At 43.6% G+C, this 25,431-nt stretch overlaps 2 protein-coding genes across 2 annotated transcripts in view; both read right to left on the bottom strand.

Annotated features, from left to right (window-relative positions):
* Positions 1–25,431, bottom strand: part of ONECUT3 (one cut homeobox 3) — a 44,487-nt gene that overhangs the window by 16,063 nt on the left and 2,993 nt on the right. The window lies entirely within an intron of this gene.
* The window catches only part of MOB3A (MOB kinase activator 3A), a 337,768-nt gene continuing 325,791 nt past the window's right edge, over positions 13,455–25,431 (bottom strand). The window contains exon 6 of the transcript XR_013537909.1: positions 13,455–13,465. The gene's annotated coding sequence lies outside the window, so the exon portion shown is untranslated. The remainder of the gene's footprint in view (positions 13,466–25,431) is intronic.

The raw sequence follows: 25,431 nt of genomic DNA on the forward strand, positions 1-25,431 counted from the left end.
GGAAGGAAGGGAAGGAAGTGATGGATGGAAGGAAGGAAGGAAGGATGGGAAAAGGAAGTAAGTAATACTTTTATTACACTGGTCTGTCTCTCCTTCCTTCCTTCCTTCCTTCCTTCCTTCCTTCCTTCCTTCCTTCCTTCCTTCCTTCCTTCCTTCCTTCCTTCCTTCCTTCCTTCCTTCCTTCCTTCCTTCCTTCCTTCCCATCCCTCCTCAGCCAGCCACAGCTAATGTGAAACGAGCTGATTGCTCCTGCTAATAAACTACCCGACTAATTCAATGTGAAGTCTGCCTCAATGCCAGAGGGCACCTGAGACCCACGTGGACAGCTCCATTACCTGGTGAGAGCAGGGAAGGAAGGAGGAAGAATCGGGGGGGGGGGGCTCTCCCTTCAAGTCTTGGCAGTTTTTTGGGGGGACTTGAAATAATAATAAATCTGGCAAAGCAGGATGGGGCCTTCGAGATCCTTGAGTCCAGGCCCTGTCAGGGAGGCACCATGGGGGTGTGTGTGTGGATTTGAACTCCCAAATTCTCCCTCTGCAGCCAGAGATCAAGAACCCCCCCCCCCCCGAGCTAGGCTACCTGCCCTCAAAGGGACCGGCTTGCAGAGAGCTCACAAAATGCTACAGCTACGATGTCAACAGAGTCACATCCAGTTTTTATAAAGCCTAACAATTCCATGATGGTGCAATCCTCTCTCCCGTTTCTGCATCTGAGCAACGAAAATGCAAACCTTCAGACAACTCCCCACAGAAGAAAAGCCCTCTAATTTACAAGCTGTGGGCAGGCTAAGATCCGGCCCTCACAGCCAATGTGATTTCTTCCTCTTCCACCGTTATCCCTCCAGGCACGCAAATATTTGAGTGCTCCATGCTGCAGCCATGCAAAAGAAAGACATGGGATTTCCTCACTGACCAATAGCAAATTCTGAAAAAGTGAATTTGGCCCCATGCAGAGGGAAACCAGGTTGCATCAAAAGAAACAGATTGCCTTTCACACTCAAGGCAGAGCAGCTTCCAGGCACAGAAGTACAGAAGCCCAGTCAGATGATTTTTCACCCTTGAGGGTTGGTGGCTTCTAACAACGTGCTCTCTGTAGCTTCTAGCTGGACTCTAAAAGATCGGAGTACAAAGGGGTCAATTTGACAGACGGCTACATGGCAGGTATTGTTTGGTTTGGATTCGTCGATGATATACGGCCCTCCCGGTGTACAGTTTTAGGATTCCTGGATTGGATCAGAGAAACCATCTCAGGATTGGACTCCACAGCCTTGGGCTGGCCCCATGGGCCACCGAGGTGGACAGGGTGGGTGGTTGGCAGCACCAGCCTGTGCCAACACTCAGAAAACAATAAACTGGAATTGGAATTGGTCTCTGACGGAGACTTCAGGTCTCCAAGCGATAATTTTGAACGGAGGGAACAAGCTGCAGGAAGGGCGGGTGAGGGCTCCCAACCCGGTCCTTCCTTCTGAGAAGCTTCCAAACCACTCAAGGTCTGGATTGAGGGTGACAGTTTTCCTTTTGGCTGGCGCCAGACTCCAGGGGCTTCCCGATAAACCTGTATACGGCACCAGCTTCCAACTCAAAATACACTTGGCCAAAGCCTTTCATTAAAGGGAAGCCATCAGTGATGATGATGATGATGATGGTATTATTCTTATTCTTATTCTTATTCTTATTCTTATTCCTACTCATCATCATCATCATCATCATCATCATCATCATCCCAGCCAGTGCAACCCAAGGCCGGATGCTGGAAATATTTCACTGCAATTAGAGTCCCTCTCAAACAGCAGAAGATGAATAGCTGGAGGGCTCAGTGGTTTCGGCCTCTGGCTGCAGAAGCTGGGAGTTCAAATCCCCCACGGTTCCTCCTTGACAGGCCGCTGGAGTGGATGATCCAGAGGGTCCCTTCCAGCTCTTCTGTCCTAGGATTATTAATATTAAAAGAGGATTTTTTTAAAAAAAAACTCTGTGTCTCCATCTCTTCCATTAGGCTAGGTTTGATGTTGCCGAGGAACGCACAGAGAGAACAAGCCATATCAATTGGGCTGTCCGGAGACCTAACAGGCGTCTTTCTCATCCGGGCCCCGGTATGGAGAAAGTTAGCTCTCGACCTAATGGGGGTTGATCAATTCCTCCTAGGCTTGCTTTGGGATTTACTCAATAATCATGATACTAATTTTTTTAATCAGAGTGTGGAGATGGGTTTGCTTGCGGTTCTCCCATGAGCAAGCGTCCCTTTGGGATGGGAAAACCGCTCCGTTTGGTGGTGTTTTACATCCAAATTTCTGGTTCTTTCTGTTCCAAATAGTATTATTATTTTTAAAATGTGTAAAAGACTGTATTTTGAGGTGAACCAGAGAAAATTCTAGCCACCGTCCGAAAAGGAGCTCAAAATGCAGTCCTTTATTTCTATAAGATTATGTTCTGCATCTTTCCTGGCTTCATGCCACAAAGGAAGAAAAAAGTAATTAATTTTTGCTGTCACGATTGTGAGCCTAACAACAACAGCAACAAAAAACTCAGTGCCCTCCCCACAGGAAACAGCTGGTGAGTTTCCATAGTCAAGCTGAGATTTGAACCCAGATCTCCTGAGTCTTAGTCTGACCCTTTGACTGTTACATCACTTTGTCTCTTCGGAATATAAATTCAAGAAAGCCCCAGACCTCCAGTGTGAGAGTAATTTCCCCATAACCTGGGAGTAACTTCCCTCCTACTTAATTACATGACATTACAATTACCCATTAACAAGGGGTAAATTGACTCCTTTTAACAGTAATTTCTACGATTCTGTTCTCCCGGCATGGAACTGGCCTCATTCAAAGGTGGAGGAGGAATATCTCATGGTTGATGCGCCGGCTTACATCTCCTCTCACCTTTTAAACCCCGTCACGTTTCTCTTCTAAAGAACTGCGGGGGGGGGTTTGCTACTTATATTTCATACAAAATGAGCCCAAGCTTTTCTCCTAACCAGTGGCAAATGCAAAACAAGAGGCTTGATGGATGAAACAGACACGAGCAACCCATTCGGTGCTTTGTTGATGCAGCGATGTATGCGGGTTTGTTACTGTGGAAGTGACCGTGCCAAGACGAGAAGTTGTGGTTAAGCACAACCAGCTCCCTGTCAGGCCACCAGGATGATTTCCACACCGGCCGTCCCACACGACACATAAATGCTGGACAAGACAGCCAGCTTTTAGTCTTCTGGTGAGGATAAAATACAAGGTTGAGAAACCAAGCCAGGATTTTTATTGCCACTGCAAACACTTCTCTTCTAGGTGCTTCTGGCAAGCTTCTGGCTTTTTTTCTTTTTTCTTTCGGCTGGCATTTTCTCCAGCCCCATCAAAAACCCCTGTCTGGAGTAATGAGCGATCAATTCTCCTGTTAAGCTGTCGAAATATTTAACAGATATTACAGCTAATAGGTGAGGGGAAAACCTCAGCCGCCAGCCAGAAAGAAAAATGACCCGGCCGGACCGGCTGGCGATGACAAGGTAAATGAGGGGTGTTCTCTCTCCGAAGCAGAGCCGGCCAACTGGCTGGCGCTGAGGAGAGCCCCAGGTAGGCCAGATCGGGAGGCAGGATTGCTCCATCTGAAAACAAAAGGAGGCAGAGGCTGTTCCAAAATATCTAAGACAACACTTTCTCCCCTGAGAATCTACATGGCGTTTTTTTTTCCATTCCCTCATCTTGTTTTTCTTCTCCGAATTTTGCAGAATTGGTGGCCCGAATTTTGCAGAATCTGTGGCCCGGTTTAAGTCAGGCGTGAATCCCACCATACCCCGGGAGGAGCCAAATGGTGGCCAAGCGGCTGACCTCTCAGTCCCTCTGATACACCCACTTCATCTGAGAATAGGACACAATGTCTTGGATTCAAATTACAAGAAAGGAGATTTCGAGTGAACAAATTTGAAAGGATTTGACAGGGTCGTGGACTGCCGGGGTGGTGGCCTGTTGACGTGTTCTAGCTCTAGGTTCTTACATTGGGATGGGCTTGGTCAAAGTGTCCTTTAGGTGTGACGCAAGGCTCTCTCCCCCCGCCCTCTGTTCTACAACCACCCTGTGAGGTAGGCCCACCAAGTGTATTAGTGGGTTCCACCAATTTAACGAAGACCTGAGAACAGAAGCACATGCTTTCTCCTTCTCTTTTCCCTGGCCTGACTCTATCCGTATCATCAAGCTTTTCTCCTAACCCACAGCAAACACAAAATGAGAAACTTGATGGATGAAAAAGACACAAGCAAACCATCCGATCTCTGGAACAAATTAGCAGAGGGAAATAACGTGGCCTTTTCTGTCCCCCTTCTCGAACCGTTGGTGGGGGATGTTCCTCAAGAGCTACGGTGGATTCTCACCAGCTTTGATTTCAGCAAAAGGGAAGCCATTTCTAAAAATCCTTCCCATTCCGACATCTGGTTGATAAATCTACAGCATCTTGTTGGAAAAAACGCCCTGTGAGTGGTTTGTGAAGCCACCGCTTTGGACAACACGCTCCAGACCATTTTCCAGATTTCTAGATAAGTTTTTGGGTTGGTCAGGTTCTTGACCAGGGGTTTTCAACCTTGGGTACCCGGTTATTCTTGGACTACAACTCCCAGAAGCCTTCACCCACGAACCATGCTATGCTATGTCCAAGAACATCTGGTTGGAAACCCTGATCTAGAAAGAGAAGGTGAAATCATGACCTTTTTTTGGTCGTTAGTGGAAGCATTTAGATATGTGGGGGGGGAAAATATGGACCTGTTCTCCCGGGAACCAACATTTAAGGATTCTAGAGGTGACTCAAACTGCCGAGGAGTTCATCCCGCTCTTCCCCTGGGTACCTGAAGATGAGTTAAGACTCTTGGAAAGCAATCCTTCAAAACCTGTTAGGTTCGAAAGCCTTTTCTTCCCCATCCCTGAAGCTAGGCGGAGAATCCCTCCCACATCTGCCGAGAACACGAGACAGCCATGCTTTTTTATTCTTCCAGAGGTCAAGAGAAAGAATAACAATAAAGAATAATGTCGTCCCATAAGCAAAAGACGCCAGGCCTAAGCAAATTATGGGAAGCTTCTCGAGGAGCGCATCTTGTCTGGGTGAAGTTGAATCTGACAGGTTCTCCTGTGGAGACAAGCTCTCTTCAGAAGATGTAAGAATTTTTTATAGGGTTTTGTCCTGGAGTAAAGCCAACCCAACTTAATTTCTCTGGTTTGGGTTGACTGTTTTTTCTGCTTCATCCTATTTTTTCTCTCTGCTTTCATTCCCCCCGCCCCCCCGGCTCTTCAGGTTGCTTACCCAAGCTGTCCGGGCGATCCCTCATTCCCCCCGAAACTACTCTTTGGGGTTTTTTTCAAGCTTATTGACCCCTTTGGGGGGGGTCGATCGGGGTTGATAGGCTTCCTCCTTCGCCCCGTCCCCTCCCGCAAGCCACGGAAATCTGGATTGCGAGGCGGGGATGGAGAAGACATCGTCCTGAAGCGGGATCCAAAGGGAAGGGAAATTTAATTGGAAATCTATCGGCTTCTGCCGGTGATTTATGGCTCCTTCAGCCAAGGAGAAACGGCTCCATGCAGGGTCGGTTGTGGGCGTCTGGAGGAAATGTTACTTCCCAAACATGGTGCAATTTAGGAAAATATTACATAGCTAGAAAAGTGTTCATGGCCTGGTTTCTTTTTTCTGTTTTTTTTTTTTCCTGGCTGCCGTTTCTGACCCCAGATGGGAACGATTTTGGGATACAAGCCAAAAGTCCTGTTCTTTTGGTCTGCTGTCATTTGCTGATTTATTTTATGGGAAATACATTTACAACATGCCTGTATTGGAAAGCTACCCAAAAACAATCCATGCATCGGTTTCTTCATTCCTTGTCTGTCCTTTCTTTCCAGCATGGAATTCAGGGGATCAGAGGCGTGCCCACCCTGCCCAACGGCCCTGAGAGGTAGACCACGAGGCCATCTTAGCTCAATCGAGTGCTTTGAGGGGCTCACACCTTAAAAGAACCCGAAAGATGAGGTCTCTGTCGGTTTCCAGCTGGTTTTCCTGCGACCCTGCACTCTCCAGGACCGTTGGCGTTAGGGCCTGGGCAAGCCAGCCTCGCTGGATCACCGGCCGCAGGGACTACAAATCTCAAAATCCCCTAATCAGCAGGAGGGGGATGCTGGGCTTTGTAGTCCCCGAGCCAGGCTTCCCAAGCTGTGAGAAACGGCCAATGTTTGCCCAACCCAGCTTTTCGGGGCACCCGAAGCCATTCCCTCCCACCACCCTGCTTCACAGAGCTGAATTCCATTTTCGGCTTTATGATAGATATAATTTAAAGATCGGAGAGGTGTTAAAATCCATCCATCACTGGCCTGCGGAGCTTAAATCTGGCTCACAATGATCTATATCGCTGGAGGTATTAACGCGTTTTCCGATTTCTATTCAATCAGCAAATCCAGCCCGTCTCCTGGCACGCTGGACTCCCATTAGGTCATTAATAATCGCAACAGAAATCGGGGGGGGGAACCCCTCCCCCACTGACTCCCCTGCCTATTAATTATACGAGCCTGCCATTATGCCTATGACAGCAGCTTTGTGACCCCCCCATCCCCGATTCCTTCCTTTACTGTTTTAGAGTGTCACTCGATGGGTTCTTTACCCCCATTAATTCTGGTTTATGGGAGTCTGTGTGCCTGGAAACCTCTTTGTGCTTTTAACATGCCTTAGAAACCTCTCTGGCTGGGATTTCCTCCTTGTGACACCATCACTCAGTGGCCTGAGTGCCCCAGATGGGGAAGTGAGTCGCTCCAACTCCTAGGGGGCAGTGTTGGTTAAATTTATCAGGGTTTTCATCCGAACTTTAATTCCCCCCCCCCAAGGTGTTCTTGTTGAAAGGTGCCCAACCTGAAAGCCTTAAGCACCTTGGAGAGCTCAAAGGGAGGCCAAGCTCTCTGCACTGGGCTGAATTTGCTTTGGGTAGCCTCAGTCATTTATTTCTTTGTATTTATTAATTTGCTTTATATACCGCCTCACGAGTGCAATGCGGTGCTCTGAGTGGGTCACAAGTAAAATAACCAGACATATAACAATAAATGTATAAAAACAATAATAGACATCAAACCATCAAATGCATCAACAGCATAAGACACTTTATCCCTATGAGAATAAAGACAGAGTTGTGATGGGTCAGATTGTAAATCGGAGCGGATCGGCAAATGCCATCCTATCAAAATCACCAACAACCACTGAGTCGAGAAGAGAAACTTTGAATGAAACATTGACCGGTGAGTTGTCATGTCCTTAAATTCCATTTATTCAATAGGTCTACTCTAGCTGGGACCCCAGCTTTGACGAGATGGAAGTATTTTGTTTATTTCTTGGCTCTTCTCTCCATGTTTAAGCAATCTCTCCTCTTTTAACGGCCCAACACCCCTGCGCGGTAGGTCAACCAGAGAAGATGGGAAATCACCGAGTGGATAACACCTTTCCCCTCACCTCGCCTCTAAACCTTGGGTGCCTGATTCTGCACCCAGAAAGTATGCTTCCTAATCATGGTCCTGTTAACCTTAGATAAGACCCAATATGACCTGGGCCCTTAGAGGTCAACTCACATCCTTGGGAAACAGAGCCTCCAAAGTCAATGGCAGTTTACCTCTGAAAGGGATGTTTAGGAGGAAAGAATGGAAGAGGGTTTTTCCTTTTTACATCCCGCTCATGAACTCCCCAGAAAACGTACTTCCAGTCACTGCTGGAGAGAAGGTCTCATGTTAAAGGTCTTCACAGGAAAGAAAGAGGGGAATATATATATTCCCCTCTTTCTTTTCTGTGAAGACCTTTAAGATCCTTGTTCTCTATTCACCCCGGCTCTGCCATTAAAACTTATCTAAATAATAACATATTGGATTTACTTAAAGCTCAATATTCTGTCTCCTGGGTTCCTGTGGGAAACGAATGGCTTCAGACCCAACGTATACCATTAACCTGGAGTGGGAGAAACAGCCGGTCCTATTCTTTCCCCCCTCATAATTTTCTCTTCTCTCTGTCTCTGCTCTCCTCTCACAATGAAAAGTCTAATTTCTTTTCTGGTTTCAGCCAAGTTTTCCAGGCCGAGAGCAGACAGAGAGGCGAGGCTTCCACCCCGGCCTGCTGGCCCTCCCAGCCTAGTTCCTGGCACCAGCAATGGGATTTTAATAGATGTATTTTCAAATTAGTTCTGGGGCTTTCAAGACTTATCAGCTAAATGAGCTTTTTCGAATTGATTCAAAGGTCAACGGGCGGAGAAGTTTTCACCTCTTGGTTATCTCTGTCGGTTGAGATTCCAGGGGCGGCTAGGAGAGGAGGAGGAGGAGGAGGAGGAGGCTGTAGGATGATGAAAAGGAGAGAAAATAAGCAGAGAAGAAAAGAAGGCAGGCAGGCAGGAAAGAAGGAGCTGAGGAAGGAAGGAAGGAAGGAAGGAAGGAAGGAAGGAAGGAAGGAAGGAAGGAAGGAAGGAAGGAAGGAAGGAAGGAAGGAGCTGATGATGAATAGAAAGAAGGATTTATTTATTTATTTATTTATTTATTTATTTATTTATTTATTTATTTATTTATTTATTTATTTATTTGATTTTTACCCCACCCCTCTAGACCATGTCAACTCGGGGCAGCTTACAAAATAAAACAGAACAGTATAAAATATATAAAATCATAAAATTACAACTACAATAAAGGAAGGGATTAGAGAAAAAGAAAATAAGATTTATTTATTTACTTGATTGATTGATTTGGTGGGATATTTGGGATTCTTATTTATCATCTACAGTATTTGTAAGGCACTTGGAGTCATGCTCTGCACAAAGACAGCGGTATACAAATCTATGAAGCCAGCAGTATACAAATCTACTAAATACAATTTAAAAAAATAATGCTTCTCATGGCATCTTCTCATGAAGGATGCCCAATGGGGTTGTCCCTCCACACTGATGGGTTGTGCGGCTGATTGATTTGATCACCTTTATTATATTTCTTCGTGTTTGTTGTTGTATACCTTGTTCACATTGCTAACCTTCCAGAGTTGCGTTTGGCACGAATTGGGCAGTATAAAAAATTCAAGCAAGCAAGCAAGCAAGCAATGAATGAATGAATGAATGAATGAATATATAAGGAAGGAAGGAAGAATGAATGAATGAATACATAAGGAAGGAAGGAAGGAAGGAAGGAAGGAAGGAAGGAAGGAAGGAAGGAAGGAAGGAAGGAAGGAAGGAAGGAAGGAAGGAAGGAAGGAAGAAAGAAAGAAAGAATTATATACCACCACCACCCCTTAGTGCAAGCTCTGCTCAGGGCGGTTGACAGGTTAAGACCCAAAAAATCCACCGCAGAGACTGAGAGAGCGGGAGGACAGGAATGACCTTGTAAATCCACCCGCACACAATGGAAGAAAGCAAAGGAAAAAGAGGAAAGATTGATAGAAGGGACGATGTGCAGGAGAGGAAACCGGGGGGGGGGGGCAAAAAAGGGGAGATTTGGGGTGGTTTCCTTAACTGCTTGTTTTTACATAGGATCATCATAATGGTTTTAAACTTCTGTAAACTGCTCAGAATAGTGCGGGGGCCTTAATCGAGCAGTAAGTAAGTAAGTAAGTAAGTTTCAGGCAGGCTTTGCACCGAAACCGGACCCAACGACCAGGGGGTGGGGGGGGGCAGTAGATTTCCTTCTTATCTTCCCAGGCAAAAGAAGGAAACGCGGCGAGGAATTTGACAAACCCCTCTGGAAGAGCCAAGCCGCGATTTCTCGCTTAATTATTTATCCTAATTAAGTCCCGCTAATAGATTGGCGCTGCTTTCAGGGGCAAGGGGGGGGGTCAGGGGATATTTCTATTTATAATTCATGCTCGGGGGAGTAAATTAGCCGAAGTTTAAAGGGGAGGTAAATAAGATCGCCGTCCATAAGCTTCCCGAGGGGCTCTGGCTGCGTTGTTTCCTAGAACGAAAAACCCGATTTGATTTTATTTTATTTCATCCTCCAAGCTTTGAAGTCTTAAAGCCTTTTTTTCAGCCATTTGGAGCCGCTCCGGACCGGATCCGGTTTGGGATCTAAACTTTTTTTTTTCTCTCTCTCTCTCCTCCAACCTCTGAAGTCCTAAAGTTTCGGGGAAGGGGAACGATCCGATTCTAGCAGGCCAATCGGTCGTGTCAGCCATTCGGAGCCGCTCCGGACCGGATCCGGTTTGGGACCCAGATTCAATCCGAATAGAAAAGAATTTTTAAAAACCCTCTTTTTTAAAGCCACGAGAATCACGGCGCGTTGTGTCGCGCCTCCTTTGAAGGCGACCAGGTGGCTAACGTAATAAAATGCTACTTTATACCAAACATACGTATTTTATAAATATAAGTAATATAAAAATATTATATTACATTAAATATATATTTATATATAATATATAAATGTTATTATTATATAATTATATTATTTAGATATTATATATTATATATAAATAAAAGTTTTTGCTTTTTAATATATACTGTATAATATAATAATATTTCTTTATATTTATAAATAATATACATATAACATATGAAGAGGGTATAAAGAACCCTCAGATAACGTGCACTAGCTTTCAATAAAGCTTGTCTTTCTTTATTTTTATTTATTTCCCTCCCCCCCCCCCGCCTTCTTTTCTTTTTCCTCTCCAAACCACTTTGAAAGTAAAGTACGGGCCCAGTCCGTCGACTCGGAAGTAAATCCCATTGACGTCAATGGGGATGACTTTCCAGAAAACCAGAGCTCATGATCTCTCGGCCGGCCGCTTTTCCGGAGGGTAAACTTTCTCTGAACACCCCGCCGCTTACTCCTGAGTAAGCCTATCTAGGCTTGTGAATTGATGGCTCAATTCCCCGTCCAAATGAATCCGTCTTTCTCCCTCCCCCCCCCGCCCGGAAAAAAAAAATCCCTCTTCAAAAACAAAAGTTAAAAAAATAGGGTAATATAGACAATTTTAATTTTTTTTTTAAAATAACTTTTCTGGAGAGGAAAGTAAAGTCAAAAACAAACCTGAAGATTAGACTTGACGGGGTGGGGCTGGGGGGGGGACCTAATAAAAAAAAAATTGTACGGTGGAAGGTTTCTTATAAATAGAGATGGGAGTAACTTTGTCTCCCTGAAAATAAGAAAGAAAATCAAATTAGAACAGGAGGAGGAAAAAGGATTGTAAGAGAGAAAAATGAAGAATAGGATGAAATATATATGGATGTATTTATTTATTCAATTTACATACCACCCATCTGGCCAAAAGGCCACTTTCTTTCTTTCTTTCTTTCTTTCTTTCTTTCTTTCTTTCTTTCTTTCTTTCTTTCTTTCTTTCTTTCTTTCTTTCTTTCTTTCTTTCTTTCTTTCTTTCTTTCTTTCTTTCTGTAAATTTATTTTACTCAATTCAAATGCATGCTCCCCCCCTTCAATTTAAGAAAGTTAAATTTAATTTAATGTAATTGTATCAAATCACCAAACACTTTTGTAGCCATTCGGCTGAACTCCAAGTTAAATCTGTTTTTAAGAGCCCTTTCTGGGTAGATCTAGAGAAGCAAAGGTGAATTCTCTGGGTAACTTATACATGTAACGCTGACATTAAATACTATTTCCTTTTAATCCATGGATTAGCCATTACAAAGCAGCTAATTTTGTAAAATTTCCCCTTTTCTGTTCGCTGGTAATCTCCTCCTCTTTATGTTCAGATAAATAAAAAGTCTTTTGGGGGAGTGAAGAAATAAACAAGTACTGTAAATACATACAAGGTCATTTATGAAATGCATTACTTAAAGGAAGAGAGGAGGGCAAGAGAGTGAAATAGTTAGCTAGTTAAATCACTATAACACTTTAATTCCAAAAAGCAGCATATATTAATTTTTCACTATTTTATTGTAGTTTGGAACCATTCCCCCCCCCCCCCCCAAACTTAAGGAACTAAAAATTAAAAATAACCTTCATTTCCTCAGAAATATGTGTTTGAGATCAATTATCGCTATACATATTGGCGCTGAACGGGTGGGTGTAAAGATTATAAATAGATAAATAGCTTTTAAAATTTGCCTTCTTGTTGATTTTAATGTTTTTTAATGCATTGGCCTGATTTTAATGGTTTTTACACAGAGCCTGCTTTACCTGAAGTTATAATTTTTTTAAGCTCAATGTAGTTTTCTCTGTTTTTATTATTTTAAAAAGTTTGCAAACCTCCTTTCCACTTATTTTAGTGGAAAGATGGGGTATAAATGGAATAAATAGTAATAACTAGTAAAGTACTTATGAGACAGGAGGATCTCAAATGCAAATAGATGTAGGATACTTCAAAATTGATTTCAAATTGAGTTAAAACGACCCCAAATGAATGAATAAATTGAGTTAAATCCCACATTTCCAGAGGGATAGGGAAGCTTCATGGAATCCCAGGATTCCTATATCAACTCATGTTGTGTATTTCCCCCCCCCCCTTTATTTATTTTTATTCAATAGCAAGAGATCTCTGTGCATGTTTACACATATGTTTTTGGGACCCTCCCCCAAAGTAATGCACAGGCAGGAAAAAAAATTAAAAGCATTCCTTAAAAACAGGCTTTTTTAAAAAAAGAGAGAATAACTTCAAAACCCATTTTTAAAGTCTTCAGCTTTCTGGGATAATCAAAAATCCCCATTTTCCTCTTCCATTAGGATATTTATGACAGATCTCCTGAAAAGGAGCTGAGTAGGAAATATTTACTCTTTATTTATTGAAAATCATCTTTACTCAGTCTTTCTCCATTAAAAAAAGGACCCCAGGCAGCTTTCCATCTTCAAAAGACCATTTTTTTTACAAGAAATAGAAGCATAATCTGGAAAAGCTGGGCCACTCCTTGGTGTCTTAAATATCTAAATTTCTCTCTCTTTCTCTCAATCGTGCTTGTTTTTGTAATAAAATAGGGAGAATGGTTAGCACATAAAGACGGATTGAAAATATTACTGTATTACTGATGTCTTAAAGGTGTACTGTATTTTCATTCTCTCGGTTGTTAAAACTTGGCTTGCTAAGAGATAAACTTCCTTTCCCCCCCCCTCTTTCTTATGGAATCAAGATACCTCAATGCAGCTGCAGCAGAACCTGTTTGTTTATTATTATTATTATTATTATTATTATTATTATTATTATTATTATTATTATTATTATTATTATTATTATTATTATTATTATTATTATTATTATTATTATTATTATTATTATTATTATTATTAGTGTTCATAAGACCTCTGTCACACCTGGTTTTTCCTCTTCTGCTTCATCCGGCGATCACCTTTAAACACACACGCACAGCTCTACATAGAATTAATTAAAACACAAAGCCTCTTAAAAAACAATGAGAAGACATGAATAAAGAAGGAAGGATGGAATAAATTAAGGCAGGGGGGCTGGGCTCAGGAAAAGGAAGGAAGGAAAGAATTAAGTAACTAATTAAGTAATTAAAGAATGTCTAGATTGGACTCTGAACCAGAAGGGAGTAAAGTCACATTAGATTTGGTTTTTCTGCCCGTTCGCCTCAAATTGGACCTGAAATGCTTAGACTTTTTTTTGAGGGGGGGGGATATTTCCTCCAGCTACACCTTCCTCTGATAGGATGCCTCATAAATCTATTTTATACCTCATCCAGAAAATTAAAAAAGATATCCAGAGTCTTGATTTTGTTCCCCTTCCTTGATCTGCTGGAAGCCTTGAGTTTTTGCCTGCTGGTAGTCCTCACGGGCAAAGGCCTCCCCCTGGGGGGGGGGATCCTCTGGACCTAGCCCTATTGAAAGCAACGGGGTTGATTAACAACTCCCATTGAGTACAGAGAGATTATTACTTGGGGGGCGGGGACTGTCATGATGCTTTAACCCCCAGAGTTTGTTCATAATGCTTGAGCAAAAGGAAAAAAAGAAATATTTTAATTTTGCTTTTGGCCTAATAAGGATATACAAGAAGTTATTATAAATAATAAGCAATGTACAAAATTTCTTTCTATCTATCTATCTATCTATCTATCTATCTATCTATCTATCTATCTATCTATCTATCTATCTATCTATCTATCTATCTATCTATCTATCTATCTATCTATCTATCTATCTATCTATCTATCTATCTATCTATCTATCTATCTATCTATCTATCTATCATAGTCTCATTTCTCTGCATGCATCTAAATCTCTCTCTGTCTAACTAAAACCTCCAATATTCTCATTTTTTCTGAGTATATCCATGTATTTCTGTGTCCATCTGTTTACAACACTCATCCCTCTTCATGCATGTATATATCTAACTCTCTATAAATATCTATAAATCTATATAGCTGTCTGCCTCTCTGTCTATCTACCACCTTCAATATTCTCATTTCCCCCCCTGGTATATCCATGTATTTCTGTGTCCTTCTGTTTATGGCAGTCTCTTCCCTCTGCCTACATGCATGCATAGATCCCACCCACTTCCCATAAATATCTATAAATCTAAATATCTTCTCTCCTTCTCTCTTGGCCCATCTACCAGGCTCTTGGTCCACAAAACCCCACACCTCGCTCCCTTCCATCAGAGTGCTGAAGGGTCAGGTATATAGGATATGCTCAGTTGTATGTGGGTGGCCCCCCCTGACTCACAATCACAGACCGGAAAGGGAAAATGCAACATCTCTCTCTCTCTCTCTCTGTGATATTGTGCGGGACACACAAACACACACCTTTCCAGAGAGAGACAGCAGGAAGATGTTTTTGGTATAATCGTCCCAGAAATCCAAAGGGAAACACCCCCCATGCATTTTCTCTGCCCCAAACAATCTTTTTCTCATTTTCCTTTTATCCTTCCCCTAACCACTGGCCTCATTCTTCCCCCCCCCATTTTATTCTCTCCTAGATTTAGGACTGAGGACCATTTTCTGTCCAAAATTGATGTGCTCGCAGAATTTCTGTTTACCCCACAAAGCATCAAACCCTACAGTCTCCCCCCTCTCCGTGTCTTTGCTTCACTCTCTCTTTCTCTCCCCCCCTTCCATCTCTTTTGAACCTGGGGGGGCGGGAGGAAGAGGAAATACACATAAACATATGATACTCCCAACAGCATGGTTAAAAATAATCAGAATAAATTCTCTGTTGGTGGAGAAATCACAGAACCAGGGAGGCCTGGAGAAAAAGCTGGCCTCCTGCAGTTTAAATTGCATCTCTCTCTCTCTCTCTCTCTCTCTCTGTGTGTTTGTGTGTGAAAGAAAAGGATCAAACCCAGCAAGGGGGAAGTCCTCCCAACCCCCCCCCCTCAAAAACCCACAATGAAATCATAGCAAAATATGGTTTCTGTTTTCATGCACAAAAACGGATCTTAACCGCCTGAGTGCCCTTGAAATCTAGGAAACTTGAGCATTGATTTGTAAGTGACCATGGCAAGAAGGAGGACCGGGGGCCCTGACTGAAGTCGGTGGCAGAGCACCCTGTCCCCATGTGCTTCTGAGCATGGGCAGACAGCAGGCCCTTCCTAGAGTCGTAGTGAATAAAACAGGGCTGGGGGGTTAAATTGGGTTTTTTCTCCCATGGTTGGAGGCTGCTGGAAAGCCATTTGGAGCACTGAATGTTTCCCCTGGAAACACCTTCTCATCATCCTAACTGCTCAAATTATGATCATCCTCATTTTACTAAAAGGCAGTGTTGGACAGCGGTCAGGGTTAGGTCTGGAACGATTTTGCACAGCTGAGAAACCCATTGAGTGACCAACTCACTCTTCCCTCGGCATGGCCTACCTCACAGGGGGGTGGTTGTGAAGATCAATATGGGTGGGGGAAGGGAATCAGGTATAACTCCTCAACCTTGTTGGAGGACATAAAAATAGGATTAAAAGGAGCAGATTTAAACGCAGATTTAAATGCTAACGTGGGAAGAGCTGAGAGTATATTTTAAAAAAACTTAGATGGACAGGTGCAGAGGACCGTAATTCATCATTATAAAACTTCTTTGCAATATCTGCTTTCATACCGGTTTAAAGCAAAGACTTCACTCTCTACCCCCAACCCATCCTTCAGGTGAATCTGAATCACAGACACACCATCCCATAATTCCTCAGACACCCCTAAAGCGTGCTTTAGGTTTTATGCAAAGACCTAATCTGATCCAAGATGCAATGAAACTGCTGAATTAAAGCGAGGCACGGGAATCAGCTTTCAGCTTTCTGTAATAATAATAATAATAATAATAATAATAATAATAATAATAATAATAATAATAATAATAATAATAATAATAATAATAATAATAATAATAATAGGAAGTTACTGTATGTATATTCTATATATATAGCTTAATAAGAGAATGCTACTACCAGATGGGCGGGATATAAATAAATAAATAAATAAATAAATAAATAAATAAATAAATAAATAAAGAAATAAAGAAATAAATAAATAAATAAATAAATAAATAAATAAATAAATAAATAAATAAATAGCCACCATTCCAGTGGTTTACATGAAAGATTTCAGCTGGATTTATCCCTCTTGAGGCTCCATCCACTTCTAACCTTTAATGGGACTCAGAGCCGGCCCTACCATAGGTTCAGAGTCAGCGCTGGCCCCAGAAGGCTGATTGTGGTAAGAAGGCGATTATTATTTATTTCTGCTGCGTTTTTTATGATCAGGAAATAGAAGGGAGTTTCCTACACCACCACCCCCAGTGCCCCAAACCAACCGACTGGCTTTAGATGGTTGTAGGCCAAAATTTCGGAGACTGTCTCCTGTCGCTGCCTGGCCTCAGGCAGCAAAAATTTCTCGGGGCTGCCAAGTGGCCGGAGAGGCCCTTTTCACAGCCATGATGCTAAGTCAGGAAATCCTTCTCCAGCGGATCGGAACTGAGCAGCAGACTTTACAGGCCAGCCTATAAACTCGAGGGCAGAGGGAGTGGGCTAGTCAGAACCCACTAGGTAGATTTATATTGCGTTTAAATCTGCTATTTTATCGTTCGAGGGGGTTGTGCTTTATTTTATTGATAGGGAGGGATATAACTGCCAGGGAAGTTTTGTGGGGTGGTAAACACAAGCGTGACACATTTAACAAGCAAACCCTGGAATCCAGCCCTCCTTTCGAACCTGTTCCACCCCAGGACGCAGTGGTTCCTGAGCATACCTAGAGTGCTTCTCTCAAATATTACCTCCTGCCCACCACCCCAAAACTCATTATCAGCTCTCTCTCTCTTTTGCTTTCTGAAGCCCCGTCCTCTGGATCCCACCCACCCGCAGCCTCTGCTTGGGAGAACCGGTGTGACTCCGGAATGGCGGAACGGCGCGAAGGGAGCGGGTCTACCCGGGAGGAAGGCCTGGAGAAGGGGGGGGGATCGATCGGGGGAGAGGATGATGGATGAGGGAGAGGGGTCGATGCGAACTGGAAAAACCAAGCCACGCTGCCCCCTAACGCAGAGAAGGAGAGAGAGAGTAAAAGCCCCCCACTCTGGATAATGACGCGTGTAAACCGGGGACAGGGGGAGGCGGTTTAGGACTGGGGGGGCAGCAAAACCCGTTGAAACGAAGGGGTAAAGGGAGAGCGAGGGAGAGAGAGCAACTAACCTTTTCTCCCCCTATTTCATTCCCATTTCTTTAAAACCTTCACTGCTTCTCCACGTCCTGTCTTTCCCCCGGAGTAATTTTATTTTATTTTTCTTATTAATTTCACTCCTTCACCAGCACTTTCCCTCTCTCGTTCCTTCCCCGCTCCTCTTCTCTCTTTTAATTCCTTGACCCCCCCCCCCCCGCTCCTCTCCGTCTTTCGATAATCTGAATTTCCTGTCCCCGGCGGCTCCTCGTACGCGTTGACTCGGGAGTAAAACCCTCAGGCTGGGCCGCAGGATTGCGGCGTAAAAACCCTTGCAGGCGGGTTAGGTTTTGATCCACAGAAAAAGCGTCTCTCCTTATAGGGTCGTTTTAAGCCCCGCTGAGCCCCTAAAAGATGCCACGTTTCAAGGGCCTGTAGCTTTACAAGATTTATAAATACATTTTTAAAATGCATTTTTTTGCGGCTTGCGTATCCAAGCTTCCGTTTTCGAATGGAATCTCCGAGTTTAGAGGTTCCCAAAAAAGTCGCAACGCGACTTTATTTGGGAATCCTGTAGGATTTTCCTGATTTCCCCCCCCCCCCCATTTTTTGGATCAAGGGAGAGTCTTTCTTTCTTTCGCAAATTGTTCTCCACACCTGCAATACCCAGAGCCCCGTTTACTCTAGAGAAGTCCCTATTTGAAAGAAACAAGCCGACTCGGTGTCTTTCATGTTTTTAAAGCCCCTTCCTCTTTATCTCCCTCGTCACGGGGGCGGTGCGGAAATGCGCGCATTATATTTTTGCGCATTTATTTGCGCCGCGATTTTCGGATAACCAGGAATCTTGTTCTAACCGCAAGACGCCCAAATGGGATTTTTGTTTGTTTGTTTTTGTTTGTTTGTTTGTTTGTTTTGAGGGGAGTGGGGAGGAACTGGAGTTGCCCCAGCGTCCCTGCATTTCTAAGTGCATTTATTTCGGAGGCAGAGCATCCTGTATAATTAAATTGTAAACCGCCCGGAGAGTGCTTGTAGCGCTATGGGGCGGTATATAAGTCCAATAAATAAATAAATAAATAAATAAATAAATAAATAAATAAATAAATAAATAAATAAATAAATAAATACTAGGGGAATAAGCCCCATGGGACTTACTTCTGAGTAGACCCAAAAAAAGGGCAGGCTGAGACAAAGGGGCAAAGGGCTATACAGAGACACACATACATATGGATAGACAGATGTAGAATTAGATATAGATATATATTTAAGGCAGGACATTTGGAATAGAATTGAAAACTGACTTTCGTTAAAAGCAGGAGGATCTTTCTTTCTTTTAAAGAAAGCAAATTTTGTCTTCCAAATGTGTGCCCTGCTAAACATTTTAAGTATTTCATAGTGGGGGGAGAGAATGGGTGAAGATTTATCTATGATACAACTAGGGTGGGAGGGTGCAAATGTCCTTAAGGATGATAATTCAGAAAAGTGGGGCACTGGAGGGGAATCATCCCGACACCCCCCCCCCCAATTTTCTGGGACTCACTGGCATTTCTGTTCACCCATCATCCCACCGAAAATAGCCGGGCGCCTTACTGATTTCACAGAAGGATTAAAAAAAAAACACGAATTAAGAAAAAAAAAATCCGAAAGGAAAACGCCCACCCTCGGTGGCACCCAAGTGTGTCTGGATCATTTTGATTCCGTTCTGTCTCTCCTTCTCGAGAAGAATTCATATGAAATATTCGGTGTGGCTGAATTTTCCAGTTTAGATTCTCTTCCCCCCCCCCACACACACACTTTATTCATTTATTTTTATATCTGTTGGAAAATACGAAACAGCCACACCTCTTTTCTCTTTTCCGACAGACTGAGAATTCTTTCCTCCTTGGTCCCCTTCTCTCAGCCAGCATTTTGGACAAATGAAAATAGTAAGGCTAGCCGCAAGCATCCCTATGGGGATGTAAAAACCCGTGTATTTGAAATCGGTGAAACTGCGCCTTAAAAAATCCACTTCACTATTCCCCGTAAGGAGGGAAAGAAACCCGAAACCCGAATAAAAACCCGAAATAAAGCAACATTTTCAGATTTTCTTGCCTTCTTTGATTTCTGTGGAAGACGTGAAAACCTCTACTGTACTTCATTCGTCTTTAGAAGTCGTTGGGTTTCACCCATTCAGTTCCATGGGAGTTCGCCCTCCATCGGAGAGGTTTAAGCTGATTTTCGCAGGAATAGCAAAAAGTGGTAACGCTTACTACTTATTACCGGTGCTTACTTTTGTAGCTGTGAATAGGAAGGAGTATTACTGAGTATGGTATTATTATGCCTTGTTATTTTTATTTAATATTCTAGTAACAATAGAAGTCTGTAATTGTTGTTGTTGTTGTTATTTTTATTTATTTATTTATTCAAAGCAGCTATTGTGGTGGTTAATGGGGTTTTTCTGCTGGTAAATATTTCATCACCACCACCACCACCACCACCATAAATAAGGAAGGAGAGGATGATGGCATGATAAGGAATTTTCATTTTTATTCAGTTCTAAAGGCCCGAACTTGAAACAGTGCAGGGGAAAACAGGCAGGAGTGTTCCTGAGCAAGTGCAGAGTGTTTTTCCCTTGCCATCCCGAACCAGGCAAGTTCAATGCAAATTCCTCCGTTTATTATAAAGTCTTTTTTTTTGTCATCTTAAAAAGAACCCAAAGATTTTCAGGGAGGGAGGGGAGCAAAACCGTAACATAATCCTTTCTGCCAGCTAGATCTCTTGGCTACCGGCGATTCTCTGCCTTTCCTTGTGTGATCTGATGTTTGTTTCATATTTAATATTTTTCTTTGTATATTTTCTTGGAGGGGATTCCTCACCTCCCACCGACCGACCCCGCCCCGCCCAAATAACTCTCTCTGTCTCTACCTTTCCCATTATTATTTATTCGGTCCAATCGGGGATATAAAACACCGACGGCTCAATTAGAGCGAACAACAGGGCTACTTAAGGAGCCGATTGTGACCGAGTGTTTAAATCTTTATTTACCAGAACCTTGTAAAGGGCGTCGGGGCCCGATTTGCATATGCTATTAACGGCTTTTCAATAGGGCATCGACTGGAACGAAAGAATGCCGGTTCGCCCGCCCTAATTAAACGCCAAGGCGAAGAAGGGTCGCTCCCCCTTCCTTCCTTCCTTCCTTCCTTCCTTCCTTCCTTCCTTCCTTCTATCCATCATCAGCTCCTTCCTTCCTTCTATCCATCGTCAGCTCCTCCCTTCTTTCCTTCCTTCCTTCCTTCCCTGAGCAAGACGCAGGGCTTCTCCAGAAATCATAAAGGATCTATAATTAGAATTTCATAAAGCATGGAAAGTTTACAGCAGATAAACTTCTAATAAAACATTTTCCCCTCTTAACAAACCCTAGCAATATATGAGTGTATGGGAGGGATTCTATCTGTCTTTTTCTGCACCTCCTGGTTTATATCTGGTGCTACACAGATAGCCATAACTAAAGAGAAAATGAATTATATATTAGGAGCATCATATTTTAATGCATAACTCTCTATCTCTGTGTTGCTACCTATAAATATTTTACATAGGGGAAAGCTGAATTATTAGCCACCGTAAGGAAAGACCTGGTTGAATCAATGGGATTTTCAGGGGCCTTGGTTGTAATGCTCTATTAATCAGCGGGGTCTCTTCCAATTGGAATTAATTATTGGGGTCGGTTCCTTAGGTCCATGTACACAGGAAGACTATTTTATTATAATAAAATTTTGGCACGGTTTTGCCCTTATTTAATAAGACTGCATGGTTGCGATCACTGTATGGAAAGGCATTAAACATAAAATATAATATTTTTTTAAAGTGGTGCATGTGAATAAACAGGACATTACAGTGTTCTTTTAAAGGAGAAAGGCAAGGGGGAAATATTTCAAAACCAAAGAAATGTATAAAGTTCTACTTCTTGCATGAGAAAAAAATTGGTAAATGCTTGCATTCCAGAACCTTTCAAAAACTCTTAGATTTAAAAAAAAACCAACAACCCAGCAGCTGCATCTTGTTGTGTTTTATCTTTTCAATAATTTTCTTGGGTGCGAGATTATTTTAATTTCCCAGTGGGAGGAATCTAGGCTTCCTCCGTGAGAGGGGGGGGGTCCCTCGAATTTACTTGTGGCTTTTCTTAATTTCCACCCCAACACAGACACCTCGAAATGAGCCCCGGGGCTAGAAATGCGCTGGACTGGTGCCCACGGCTTCCACCCAGGTGGTGGATGATGGCCAGTCATCATCGCTTTTCTGGCAGTCCCTTCCGGGTTTTCCACCTCAAGGGAGCCAATTGGCTTTCTTCCCAGCCTCGAAGGCTGGAACCGGTTTTTGATTGTTTTGGGTGAGGATGCCCAACAGCAACCCCCCCCGCCCCGTTTCACAGCACTGAATGTGAACACATGTTCATTTTTGGCCCCAATACACAGAATATTCCCCCCCCCGAACACCTGTTTTGAGTTCTCCAGCAGTTCCGGCTGCTCTTTCACGATCTGGACCAAACACTGCCCCTTAACATCTGGGAACAGAGACTCTGGCAGAGCAGCGACGGTCAAACCCCTCAGTGACAGCAATGCATGCTCCAACATGTAGTATTTTTTTTAAAAAAATTCCTAGAGGACGAGTTTCCTTCATGCTACTCTGCATGAGTCCCTGGGGGTGCTTAAATTTTATTTGACTTTCTTTTAGGTTATTTGGGTTTATTAAATTATGGGGCAGATTAAAAAGAGAAAAAGAGACCCTGGCAATATCCCTTTGTATTTTATAATGATAGCTACCCTGTTAGACAGGATGAATTCTAATTAGTAGACATTATATGTACAATTATTTGTCTGTTGATCTACCGTAGGAGATATGTCATATTATGTATCTGTCTATAATATACATTATTATACTATACAGTATTATGTTTGCATCTGTTTATTGCTGGGAACCGGCTAAAAGAGGGCTTATTTTAGAGAAGAAAACTGATTTTTCGCTAGAATTCAGATCTAGCAGTAAATAAAATGAAATAAAACCAAAGAAAACATGCCAAAAATGGTATCTCATTTTTGGAAGGAAGACATGTCAACAGGTAAACAGACAGACAGGTACAGAAAAAAAGATCAAGGCAACTGACAATCAGCCAGTCTTTGCCCCTGGTGGCCATTATTTCAAGATAGACTAAGTAGATCCATGGAGGTTCCACTCAGCTACAAGCTAAGCCTCTGCCTCCTCCTCCAATGAGTTAATTCCTGCTTTAAAGCAGCCTCAACAAGCATCTATCGTTACATCTGGTGGCAGAGTTTATTCCTTCTCCAGGGTTGTCATGTTTACTTGATTTTTGTAGTGTTTCTTAGGTTGTTAGTGGTGGAAGAAGCATCCTGACCCTTCCCCCCCCAAGTCTTTTGAAACTCCTACATCTTGTGGCGGTGAGTTCCAGAGTTTCATTGAAATCTCAGTTTGGCTCGGTCCAAATGTTGGACTTGTTCTGAGAGATGACACTCTTAAACAATTTTTAAGTGTGTCAATTTTGCTTCCTCTTTTCTTGGTCGAACCCACTGCCTTTCCCAATGTGGCTATTTGCAACGTAAATATTGTATTTTCATGATGTCAGCCACCTTGGTTCGTTTTAAAGGAGAAAGGTGGGGTAAATTTTTTTTTATATAAATAAATATTAGTGGGGCAGCTCAGGAGAAGACCATTGTTTTACGCCAAGGAGCTTGAAAACCAAGATTGGAAGGGAAGGGTGGCCGTGAAAAGTTCGTATGAAAAAGTGGAAGGGGAAATGAGTCTCGTTTACAGTGAAGTGATGGGGTTGTTTCGCCTTCACGTCTAAACTGCAGCAAAAACAGGTAGGGAAAAAAAATCAATGTTTGAGGGTTGTGGGATGAAAACCAAGACCCACAAGCGCATACACACCCACACAATAGGCACCAGACAAAGTTGTTGGGGTGGGGTGGAGTGGGTGGGGAGAAAAATCAGTTGCATCACAAAAGCTTCCAAAAATTTAAGATCTACTGTACGTAGTTTTGGTCTAAGTCCAGAAAATTCGGATTATTTTAGAGTGGCGATGCAGAAGGGAGAGGAACAATGTTACAATGGGGTGGGGAAGAGGGGGGGGAACCTCTGTGTTCACCGTCCTTGCATCCTCCTGGTCCCCCAGGGCGCAACACGGGGGTTGCCAGTTCGGACATGACGACGTCCAGAAACAGGCGGTGAGAAACCCCTGAGGGGGTTGAGGATTTTGGAGGGGGGGGGGGAAATCTGGCGATCCGGCGGGAGAGATTTGTGGAGCCAGGCGGCTTACCACAACCAGCAGGCAGGTCTTCTCCCTATCCAGACCAAGGCCCACCAGCTACGTCGGGTGGGTTTCCCCCCCCCCCCGGTTCAAAAGCTCCTGCGCAAGAAACCGGATTCACACAGGTCGCTTCGGGGAGGAGAAGGCAGCCCCTCCACTGGCTGGCTGTTCCTGTCGCCTTATTATTCAAAGCGTTGCCTTGGTTATAGATAATTGATCGGCCGTTTGTGAAAGGCAAGGGGCGATTATATCGATCCGCCCTGGAAGGGGGGAGGGGGGGAGGCCGTGGGAGAAGGGCTTGGAGGGGTTTTTGCTTCAGCCCCCTCCACGCCTAGGATGGAGGTGAAAGGAAGGCGAGGGGTGGTTAAAATGCCATTTTAAAAAACCCAGGTTGCGCGGGAGGGTAGCCTGGCAGTGGAGACAAAAGAAAAGTCACCCGGGGCTCACCCTAGGAGACTGTCCAGTTTTGGGGTAAGCTGTCACCACTGTACCCGAACGCCCAAGAAAGGGGCTGCAACCTGAAAGATCCCCCCCTTCTCTCTGCCTCTTTTAAAAAAAGTGCTCTTTCGGGTTTCACTAGACGATTTTTTGGGGGCTGCGCCACGAAACCCGCTCAGGAACGGCCCTCATAGGTTTTCTCACCTTGATGGATTGTATTTTTTAAAAAATGAGGGGGGCACCGCTTCAAGGAGCTACAAGAGTAAAAAAGGAAATCGTGGGGGGTTGTGTGTGTGTGTTTTTTAAATATTCCCGAAACAAAGGGGGTGGTATGATATTTAATGAAGCCACCTTGGCTCGCCCTTATTTTTATTTTTACAATATTTCTATTTTTATCTAGGTTTAATTTGTGCAGGAAAAAACACCGCTCCCCCCTGCAGCCTTTCCCCCCTCCCTTCCTTTTAAACAAGCCAAATAAATAAATAAATCCTTTTTCAGAAGGCCACCGCTATCTATCTATCTATCTATCTATCTATCTATCTATCTATCTATCTATCTATCTATCTATCTATCTATCTATCTATCTATCTATCTATCTATCTATCTATCTATCTATCTATCTATCTATCTGATAGAAGAGTCAGATAGATAAATGGATGGATGGATGCGTAAGGGTAGAAATGGGGCAAAATATAGAAATTTTCTCTATAGAAATAGAGGACAGGCGCCCACAGACTTCACAAACGCCCCCCCCCACGCGGGCGCGCAGTCATGAGCCTGGGTTACTCCCCGCCACTTATCTCCCCCAACCCATCCCTCGTAATCCTGCGTCTGACTGTAAGGCCCCCCCCCCGCAGTCCAAGAACCCCCTCCGCACCGCACCTCTCCTTTTTTGGGGAGGGGGCTTTGCTGGCTTCCCCTTTGTGTATGGGGTGCGCGGGCGCCTGTATGTGTATACTGTATACATATTGCAGGAGTCCCAGGCCGATGATGGGGAGGAACCCAGGAGTCTTGGGGGGGGGCTCTCTCAGCCCCCTTGGATCCGTGGCTGGGGGAGTGGGGCGGGGGAGAGACGTCGGCCTGGAGATTGGGCCCCTTGGCGTCAAGGGGGTTGGCTCCGTGTGAAACGCACCGAATGTTGGACAGGGGGTTCGGGAGCGGGTATATGGGGAGGGGGATCTGTGGGAGCAGCAAAAGAGAGGGGGGGAGGTACC

Source organism: Pogona vitticeps, chromosome 7 (genome assembly GCF_051106095.1).
Source record: "Pogona vitticeps strain Pit_001003342236 chromosome 7, PviZW2.1, whole genome shotgun sequence".
Taxonomy (NCBI): Eukaryota; Metazoa; Chordata; class Lepidosauria; order Squamata; family Agamidae; genus Pogona; species Pogona vitticeps.